At 42.1% G+C, this 10,744-nt stretch overlaps 1 protein-coding gene across 2 annotated transcripts in view; it reads left to right on the top strand.

Moving 5' to 3' along the window:
* Window positions 1–119: 119 nt before the first annotated feature.
* ATXN7 (ataxin 7) overlaps window positions 120–10,744 on the top strand; it is a 137,559-nt gene continuing 126,934 nt past the window's right edge. The window contains exon 1 of one of the 2 annotated variants that reach the window (XM_044253235.1): window positions 120–172. The gene's annotated coding sequence lies outside the window, so the exon portion shown is untranslated. Of the gene's footprint in view, window positions 173–658; window positions 686–10,744 lie in introns of those variants that run through there. The other variant, XM_044253236.1, reaches the window with a different exon arrangement.

The following is a 10,744-nucleotide window of genomic DNA, read 5'->3' as shown; positions in this document are numbered from 1 at the left end:
CGCTCTCCGCGCTCCCCACACTGCCCGGGGGCGGCCGCGGTCGGCGCGTGTGGGGGGCGAGGCCAGCGGGCGGCGGCGGCCCCGGCTGCAGCCCGGGCCCCCGCCGCCCCCCCTGCCGCCCCCGCCCGGCCCACGCCCAGAGGCCGCCCCGGAGGCCGTCGCCAGCCGCCAGGTGAGCTCGCCCGGCCGCCGCCGGGGTTGCGGGGGCTGCGGGCCGCCCGGCTCCGGGTCCCCCGAGCCTTCCCGGGGAAGGGGACCGTCGTCCCCGTCGCCGCATCCCAGCTGGCTCAACTGGGGGTGGGCTCATTCCGCGGGGTTGCGGGGGGGAGGTTGGGGAGGACGGCGGGGACGCCCGGACCGGCTGACCCGGGAGGCGCTCAGGACTTGGGGCACTGAGGGGGCGCGGTGCTAGGGTCCCTGCGAAGTTGGCGCCCACGCGCACCCGGGCGGGTCTCGAACGCCACCACTTGCGCCGGGCGCGGTCTGCGAGCCTCAAAGGCCCCGGGTTCCAGGTCGCGCGGTTCCGGCCCTTGGGGCCGCCCCCTTCCCTCCCTGGCCCTGGCGGGTGTTCGGCGAGGGGGCCGAGAAACTTGGAGACCTCCCGCAGGAGTTGTCGGAGCGACCGGAGAGCGCGGTGCCCGCCGACCCCCCGGGACGCCGGGAGCCCGTCGGTGATCTGGATGGGGTGCTTTATTTGTTTTTTTCTCTTTGATTTTTCAAGGGGGAAAAAAAAAGGGCTATGTGATTGTCCCCATCTTAAGGGGAAGTTGAAAGTGAAGGGGGGGGGGGTTGGTGCTGAAGGAGTAACGTTGCCCTGTGTGTAGAGTTACACATTTCCGGAGCACAGTGGAGATCATAGTGGCATCTCTTCCCAAAAGTCACTTTGATTCAACTTCGATGAGTTTCTCGTAAATGGCAACATATAGGTGGTGAGAGGCGAGAGGAAACAAGAACCAGTACAGCTGATTTGATCTCCAGTGGGATAGATTCAGTTAGCCCGAAGACGCGTGTCTGAGTTTTAACCCAGGTTTGGTAATTTGTTGAACATTAAGTTATTTTCCAGCTTTCCTTTCTCCCCTCTATTCCCCCCGTCCCCCGGGTACCCTGACTCTTCACATCCGGGCTGAAGCAGTTTCGTGGGTTGGATTTGGTTCTTTCTGGTTCCTTGCGAAACTTGGGTTCATTCTCTCAGTTTTCTCTTAGGTCTTTCAAAGAGGAAAGAGTTGTAAATGCGAATGGATGGCAGTGAAATGTGTTTAACTTCTAACTAGATATCGGTATATTATATGTAAAATTTTTTTCACATGTATGAAGTCGAAACTCCGGCAATGTTCTTAAAGAATTAGCATCGTTGATTTTTGGCACAAAGGCCAAAAAACCCCCCAAAATTACTTTGAGTGATGATTCTGAGTTATAATTTGACCTCCCCAGGGGTGTGAAGCCCGCCTTGGCCTAAAATAATACTGGCTTAAAACTCTGTGTGCGCATGGGCATCAGGCCCGGTTCATTTTCTTCGTTTTAGGAGAGAAAATACTCTAACCAAAGGGAGACTTACTTTAAATCTTAGGTCCGACACACTGTAAATTGGAAGTGTTTGTTGAGTATCTATATATCCCAACTGCATTTTGGTGGGGATGGTTGTATAAAAGATAATGGTCAAGGGGTGAAATGATGTTCTGTGTAAACTACTTGTTACTTCTCCTTATCATATGATTTTGAAACAGTATCTAGTGATTTAAAATAATCTTTAGTGTTGTTTATAGCAGAGTATCACTACTCCTTGTAACTGTTAAATTTTCATGAGACATTCTCATATTCATAGATGGAGTTCTGGACAAAAACTTTTATATGTTCAGTTTGTAACTTAAAAATATGGTGGACTACGCAAGAAATTTTGTAAAGCAGTAAGAACAGGAGAGATCTGAAAGTTTAAAGTTTGAGAGATACCTAAAAAAATAAACATTTCTGAAAGTTCTTGATCCAAGTGGTTCGAAACACATCCAAATTTGAGCCTTTGTGAAATTTTTAAAAATCTACTTTGCCAACTACTTAATTTAACTTGCTTCTGCATTGACAAAGATCGATGTGTTGAACATTTAAGAATTCTCTTAATTGACTTTTCTTCATATCATGTATAGTAAAATGACATGTTTTAGTAAATTTTAGTAGTCTTTTTTCATATAATTATATCTTAATATGTTTGTGAATGTTAAACTAGGAAGGACTCAAGCCTTAGGCCATACTAATGTTTCTTTCATTTATAGGGAAATCTTTAGGCAGAAAGAAGTAGCAGATTCTGAGCTGTAACAAAACGGATTTGGACTTTGAACTTACATAATCTTAGATTGGGTGATTTTATTTGTCATTAGATTGTTGGTTTCTTGGAGACTATGGGAGTCTAGTTACAGAAATTTGAGTGTTTATTTAATATTAGCCTTTTGAAATGATAAAGGATGATGAGAGAGCTGGCTCTAATGTCTTTACCCGGGTCCTATGAAATGATGTAGACATTTCTTGCAGTATGTTTTTAGAGCAAATGTTGTTCTGGTGTCTTTGGACCTCTAGGGGGTCCATGAATGGGCTTCGAGAGACTCCTGAACTCTGTAGTTGTGACCAAACTTTTTTGTGTCCTTCTAGGAAAAAAGTCTGTGGTTGGGTCTAGAGCCCCAAAATGTTAGAGTTATGTTCTTATTGAATAAAATGGGAGTTAGAATAATCCTTAAAGGGAAGAAAAAAGGAAATACATATCTTTGTGCCCAGTGTTTGCTGTTTAAAGTTGTCTTTAGCCTAGACATGTGGTCTTAGAGGTGCAAAAACACTTCCATTTTGTTGCCACAGCAAAGCATTGCCTGTTAGTTGATAAACCATATACACACATAAAGGGCTTGACATGCTAGTCCTGGGTGCATTGTGGCTGTTTTTAAATTTAAAAAATTTAGAGCAGATAGATTGATGGTTGTTAAGCAGAGATTTGATCTTGACAGCCAGCCCTTAGAGAAAATGGTTCACCCTGTGCCACTCTCTTACGGCTCTCCAGCGAATCTGAAATGCGACTGGGAAGTAATCATTCTGAGAAAATGTGTTTTTGCCTTGGCCAAACAGCAGAGCATGGTGGGAAGAAGTTTCTCATCAAAACAGACTCAAGTTCAAATCTGGCTTCTTTCATTCACTGTAGCTACTTAACCTACCTGACCCTCCCAATTCCTCATCTGGATAAAGCCTGTGGCAGTAGAGGCTTAAGGAGCAGGAATGAAGTTTCCTGTGTAAAACAACCTCTCAACTCCTCATTTGGCCCATATTAAGGATTTGGGAGCTAGATGCGATAACCACTGATCAACACAGGAATGAACATGTATAAACATGGTACATGGTAATGATACATATTAGTTCCCAAATAATAATGGCAATATTAATAAGTTGAAACATTTTTTAAAGATTAGGTTTTCAAAAATGAGTTAGGATTAAGTGGTCCTTACTTTGTAGATATCCGGGGGAAAGTTGAAGGAAGATGGTGGTGTGTTTGGTAAAGGTGAAGACATGAGTACTGGGCAGGAAGAGATAGTAGCAGCCCGCCAGTATCATAGCTGCGTCTTTGTATAAGATTCCATTTAACTTTTGCTCTTCACTTGCAATTTAAATGAAAAATTTAAACTAAAAAAACTGTCCTTGTACTTCCCAGCCCATTGTCTCTGAAAGTGTTTACTCACCTCCTTGTGTTGGGGACCCTCATAGGTACTCCAGGGACTTCATTAGTGGAAGCTACCTGTAACTTTGTCTAATTCTGGCATTTTTGAAATGCCTCCGCAGTTGGGTACCTGTATCGATTTTTTTTCTCAACAGAGAAAAGAGTCTTGAAGAACTGAATTGTATTTTCCTATCTTTAAGCATTGAAAGAAGAGAAGGTAATTATGAGTAAGAAGAGAGATATGAATAAAATACTTGTAATGTTTACGTCTATAAGAGCAAACTTGTTTCCACTGTTTCTGTGGCCTTTGTTTCCCCTTTTATTTATTCGTGGTGACCATTCATTCCTACTGCCTTTGAGTAGGGTAGTGGTATGAACACACACTCTTACTGGGTTTGACTCCCATTTCCTAAGGTTTCTGATTGTGCTCAGCTTGAGCCAGCCAGCCTGAGTCTGGAGGAGGTGAGCATTAGATGAGATAATAAAAGCAAAAGGCTTTGCTCAATCCTAGGCCCCTAGTATAAATGCTTAAAAGTGGTAGCTGGGGCACCTGGGTGGCTCAGTGGGTTAAAGCCTCTGCCTTCTGCTGGGGTCATGATCCCAGAGGCCTGGGATTGAGCCCCACGGTGGGCTCTCTGCTCACCAGGGAGCCTGCTTCCCTTCCTGTCTCTCTGCCTACTTGTGATCTCTGTCAAATAAATAAATAAAATCTTAAAAAAAAAAAAAAAGTGGTAGCCATCTTGAGGATGGTTTCTTTTTTGTCTTTTTTGAAGGAAAAGCTAGTATATTCTTTCAGAATATTCTCATAAAAACCTTTAGGGATCATCCTGCTTTCAACCCATAAAAGCCTTTCACATCTTTCTTGTTACCATGGGCAGGTATCCCAGCATTTGCAGGACCTATTAGACCTGTCTGCTGTTCTTGGCAGTGGGGTTGTGTTCTCTGTTAGGCTGGCAGGTTATGTCTAAATCCTGACTTTCTCAGGGGGCAAACCAATAAGCGTGCACAGGTTTGGAGCCATGATCCATTCAAAAACTACATGATTTTTTGGCCTAGAACAGAGATCAGCAAACTTTCTGAAAGGACACCATAGTAAATATTTTTCCAGTTTGTCAGCATCCCCTTTCCCCCACCCCCCATCTCTCTGTTGCACCTGTGCAACCCTACCAGTGTATTTAGAAAGCAGCCAGAGACATAAGTGAATGTCCATGGCTGTGTTCCACCAAAGCTTTTTGGACACTGACATTTGAATTTCATGTAATTTTTATGTGCCATGAAATAAGTTTTTATTTGTTTGAACCATTTGAAAATGTTAAAACTCTTCTGGGCTGGTGATATGTACAGCCAGCAGATGGATTTGATCATAGGCCATAGTTGGCTGACCTCTTATCTGGAAGAATGTTAGACTCCTAAGTCCTGTAGGTCTGTGGCTTCACCATGCTATACCACCCCACCCCACCCCACCCCTACCAATGCATACAGATTGTCTTTTGCCTCATGTATTCCATGCTTTTGATATGGCAGCATTATCTAAGACTCCTGTCTTCCCCATTAGGATGAAACTCCCCATCAGGTTAGTTGTTCTTAGTTATAATGTGTGGCCTTCCCTTCTTAGCACATGTATTGTTATATCACCATGAAGTTTTATTTATTGCTAAAAGTGTTCTCACCTTGCCCAGTTTTCCATAAGACTTGATGTTTGAACCCTGTCCTGCATGATGGTTTTGAAAGGAATCTATGCCTTTGGAGCTGTCTCATGCTTCAAGTTCCTCTTGTCCCCTTGTCCTGGAAAGGACATAATGGATACTAGGCCCTCAGGCTGCTAACTAGACACTCTTACCTTAAGGAAATCTGTAATTGGACTCCCCCACCCCCTTTCCAAACCAAACCATGTTTGGTTAAGTAAAGCACACAAAGATTCCTCTTGTGCTCCAACCCCTGGAGATTAGCTCCAGGATTGATGTGTACAGAGCATGTAGATGTGTATGTCTGTGTGTAATTTCATCTGGCCGTCACTGAAGCTCTGAGGGCTGCTGCTTTTAGTTTCACCTTTTCTTTCTCTATCTCTTGACCCTTCCCTCTTGGTCATTGTATGGGATGCAGTTTGGTGACCTGGTAATTGCTGTAACTGACTGGCATATTTTTTGCCTCCCTGCCTTTTAACATTCCCTACTAATTTGCTTGTTTTGCAGCAGGTATGTTCTTTTTGGAGTAACTTTTCAAAACATTATGCTGAAGTTATTGGGTATTTTAGAATCTTCCCCCTTCCAAATGTAAACCTAATGTAATATCAGAGTTATATATCAGTTATTTTAGATATTTAGAGATAAGATGCTGTTTTTAAAATATTATGCCATTTTATGTAGTAAAATGTATGTAGATAGTAGTAAAATATGTTATTACTCTTAAATTTTAAGCGTTTCCTTTTTAAAAAGGGATAAATTTGGTATATACTTTTTAGATGACAATTTGGGCAATATGCACCCAGAGTCATAAAATGGCAAGTCAACTTCCAGAAATTTATCTTAAAGAATCGGTCACATGTGTGTAGATGGGTGTATCAGACTGCTTACTGCCCCATTTTTTTAAAACATAGCAAAACATTGAAAGTAATCCAAATGCCTATTAATAAAGGATTGGTTAGGTCCATGAGGACCTACATGCAGTAAAATACTGTATAGTCTGTAAAAAGATGATGCAGGGGTGCCTTGTTGGCTCAGTTAGTAGAGCATGCAGACTCTTAATTTTGGAGTTGTCAGTTTGAACCCCACATTGGAAATAGAGATACTTAAATCTTTTTAAAAACTGATGCAGGTTGATATTTGTTGACGTGGAATGATGTTTAAAAGAAAGAAGGTAGCATGAGAATAGGTATAATGTGTGATTTTTTTTAACGATGTTTAAAAAGATTTTATTTATTTATTTGCTAGAGAGGGAGAGAGAGAGTGCACACAAGCAGGGGGAGGGACAGGCAGAGGCAGGCTTTATGCCAAGGAAGGAGCCCGTTGCTGGACTTGATCCCAGGAGCCTGGGATCATGAGCCCAAGGCAGCCACCTAACCAACTGAGGCACCCAGGTGCCCTTTTTAATGTTTGTTTTGCTTTGTTTTGTTCTGTTTTTAAAGGTGGGAAAAAGGGGCACCTGGGTGGCTCAGTGGGTTAAAACCTCTGCCTTCTGCTGGGGTCATGATCCCAGGGTCCTGGAATGCAGCCCCACATTGGACTCTCTGCTCTGCAGGGAGCCTGCTTCCTCCTCTCTCTCTCTCTCTCTCTCTCTGCCTCTCTGCCTACTTGTGATCTCTGTCTGTCAAATAAATAAATAAAATCTTTTAAAAAATTAAAAAAAAAAAATAAAGGTGGGAAAAAGCCCTGGTTAAGAAACCTAAAAGAAAGTATCTTAAAGGATATACATCGAGTAATATGAACTTGTTATCTCTAGGTAATAAGATTGTGAGTGATTTTTTAAAAAATGGTTTTTCTCAATTTTTCTTTTCATGTAGCATGTGCTTCTGTAATCAGGAAAAAATAAAACTATTGAAGAATAAATATAGTAATTAAAATATCTCCTATTTGTGGCTAATTAACTCTCACGGCTACTTTCCTTCATATTCTGTTGTATTAGAAGTGAAATATGCTTTCTCATATACCTTAAAAATGCTTACTGTTTTACTAATAAGCAAGAATATTTTTAGACTTTTCTAACAAGAAAGAAAAAAAATCCACAGAGGACTAAATAACAGCTTTCAGAAGAAACTCACTGAAACACAGACATTTACATGGTAGTATGTTGTGCCTCCTTTCTTGCTGTGGAAGTTTTTCCTCCATTGAGATTGCTGTAAAATCACAAGGAGTTCATATGTATGGAGACAGTATAGTGTAGTGTTTAAAAGCCTCAGCTCCACTAACTACAGTCTATGTTACTTTTAGCCATTTATGGCCTCAGTCTCTTCCTCTGTAAAATGTGGGCAAAACTGGGGCACCTAGGTGACTCAGTCAGTAGAGCACGCATGCAGCTCTTGTTCTCGGGGTCATGAATTCAGGCCTCATTGAGTGTAGAGCTGAATGAATGAATGGATTAATGAATGAATGAATGAAAATGTAGGCAATGCCTTGCTAAGTTGTGAAGATGAAATGAAGCAAGTGCTTCGCAGAGTCCCAAATACTTAGCAGTAACTAAGGAGGGAAAAGTGGTGGGACAAATAAGGGTATGTAATAATAATAATAATAGTAATGACAGGGATGATAATAATACTGGCTGCTAATATTTCCCTCTTCTAGAGGCTTGCATGAAGGCAGAGCCTTGTTTGCCACATTCACCATCCTAAACCCTCTAGCTACTAGACTCGGTACCTTGACCAAGATAGGAGTATTGTCTAGGTTCACCTAGTCATCAGCCATGCTCCCTTTAGTGTACTATCTCTGTGTGCACTACCAGAAAAAGTGTTCAGGTGCTGACAGTTCACTGGTCTTTACAGAGTTGGTACTTCATAAATATTTGTTGAATGCATGGTGACCTAAGCAAGCCTTCCTCTTGACAGTGATAGTGAACTTCTAAAAGAGGATTTTGGTCATCTTTAAAGTAATATAGAAGAAAATGTCAGGTGCAAAAACTGTTAAAAGGGAGAATCTGTTCTGATTTCTAATATTTGAATGAATCATAGAAATTTTGTTTCACTTTTTTTTCTCTTAGTTGGTTACCTCAGTTCTTAGCTCAGCTCAGTGCACCTGCATCCTTGTGGTGTACCTGTGATAATTTTAGAAATTTTTCACTTAAATTATTTTGGTGTGGGGATATGTTTTACTTTCCACCCTAAACACCCAAGTTCTGAGATACATTTCAGTGTTCTATGAAATTAGAAACATTGACCTGGCCATGAAGAATGAGAAGTATAACTACCATCTGGCTGTGACATACTCATTTGCAGACACTGGGGCTTTGGGTTTGTTTGTAGGAAATTTTAGGAAATGCATGGAATAAAAAAATGTAGAAATACTATGATAATTGATGAAGTGTACCTATCAATTACATATTGCAGAGTAAGAAGAACCCACTCTAAAACTTTGTGACTTAAAACGATGACCATTTATTTGCACAAAATTAGGGCAGGACAGTTCTTCTACTGCTCCTGTTTAGCCTGAGGTCCCTAATGTGGCTGTTACCATCTGAAGTCTCCTGTCAGAGCTGGTTGGTCTTGGGATCTAGCTGGGACAGCTCTTCTGACCACCAAACGATCTCTTCCAGCAGCTAGACTGGGTTATCCTCACACAGAGATGTTGTGTTTCAAGGTGAGAGCTACAAGGCTTCTTGAGGTATGGGCTTAGAAGTCACACAGGGTCACTCAGCTACATTGTGTTGGTCAAGGCACACCACAATCCCTGTCCAGATTCAAGGACTGAAAGTAGGCACCACCTTTTGATGGAAGATGCTGGAAAGTACATTATCGTAAGTCATGCTGACAGCAGTTGGGGGGGTGGTGGGTTACCAGGCAGTGGGCAGCAGTACTGTTGTGACCATCTTTGGGAAGAGTATGCCCTTTGCTGTTGTGTATTAACCCTCCTTTAACCCATGACTGATAAACTCTATGGTGAGGCGTAGTGTTAAGTGCTTCCCTGTGTTATCTTTTGGGATAACAGCTTTGTGAAGTAGGTACAGTTATGACTCCCATTTTAAAGTTGTGATAAGTGAGCCTTGGGGAGGTGATGTAACTTGCCCTAGATCTTTTACCTAGTTAGGGGCAGATCCTAAAAGTCATGGAAAGTTTATCCCTGTACCAGTGCTTAAATCCATTGCTAAAGAAATTTGCATGGGGTGGGGAGCATATCTTTAGGAATCTCAAAAGAAAAATCCAGTGTCTTAAAATTTTACATGAATTCTGTATTCTACTCCATGATACATCCATTTGTTTCACCATAAAACTAATATTTTAAAATTACTTGTCAAATTTTACCTCCCAAATCTTTAAGAAAATAGATTCTCCTAGACTGAAAATAATAGCTAATCAGCTAAAAGTCTTCAGTTGTAAGTAGTGGAAACAAAATTGGAGTACCTTAAGCAAAAACGGAGGTTACTGAAGGGATGTGGTGTAGCTCCCTGAATTGACAATAGAGCTGAAGAAGCAGGCCTCAATACACAGTCTTCACAGGGTGCTGGCCTTACTAACCTCCCCAACTCTTTGTAACTCCGCCCTCTTCTGAGAGTGTATCTCTTAGGGTCAACTTGGGTCTGGGAAGGTGCCTTGTTTCCTGCTTCACCAAGAAAGTACCTACTGGTGGTGGTGGTTGGGGGTGGTGGTGGTGGGGGGGCGTGCGGTTTATTCCCCAGCAGGGGAGTGAATGCAGGGCTGATAAAACCCAACAGATGTCTACTATCTGAACATTCGTGCAAGCTGCTGTGTGCATTATTGATCACATTTACTATTTGCAATATGCTGATGGCCCCTGGTTCACCCCTTTCCCTCTTAACCCCACACGCCTCTAAAGGTTCTTAAGCCCCAGTTTGAGAAAACTTTTGTAACTCCGCCATCTATTTCCGTTTCTACTAATAAGTGCTTATCATTCCAAGGGCAATAACATATTTATCCATTTTTTTTACATAGTGCTCTTTTCTATCATTTCCCTGATTTTTACTATTTTTATTTTCTAAAGATTTATTTATTTTAGAGGGGGGAGGGCAAGGGGCAGAGGGAGAGAGAACTTCAAGCAGGCTCCGTGCCTCATGTGAGTCCAAAATGGGGCTCGATCTCATGATCCTAATGCCATGACTTGAACTGAAATCAAAAATCAGACGCTTAACCAACTAAGCCAGCCAGCACCCCATTTCCCTGATTTTTAAAAGAAAACCATATGAGCTATAATTTAGCCATTTATTGGTAACAGGGTTCCCGTTAGGAACAGTTTTACCTAGTGCATAGTGATTCCCTTAGGACATAGTAAGATATATTCAGTTATTGGCCCCTGCTCTAAATGTTCCCACACTGCCCTGCTTCTGTTTTTCTGTCTTCTCCAGGTGTCTAGTGGCTTTCTTTGTAACCTTGCTAATACTTAAAAATGAATATTTTTG

This window comes from Neovison vison, chromosome 6, assembly GCF_020171115.1.
Source record: "Neovison vison isolate M4711 chromosome 6, ASM_NN_V1, whole genome shotgun sequence".
NCBI lineage: Eukaryota > Metazoa > Chordata > Mammalia > Carnivora > Mustelidae > Neogale > Neogale vison.
This window is presented reverse-complemented; position numbering and strand designations above follow the sequence as displayed.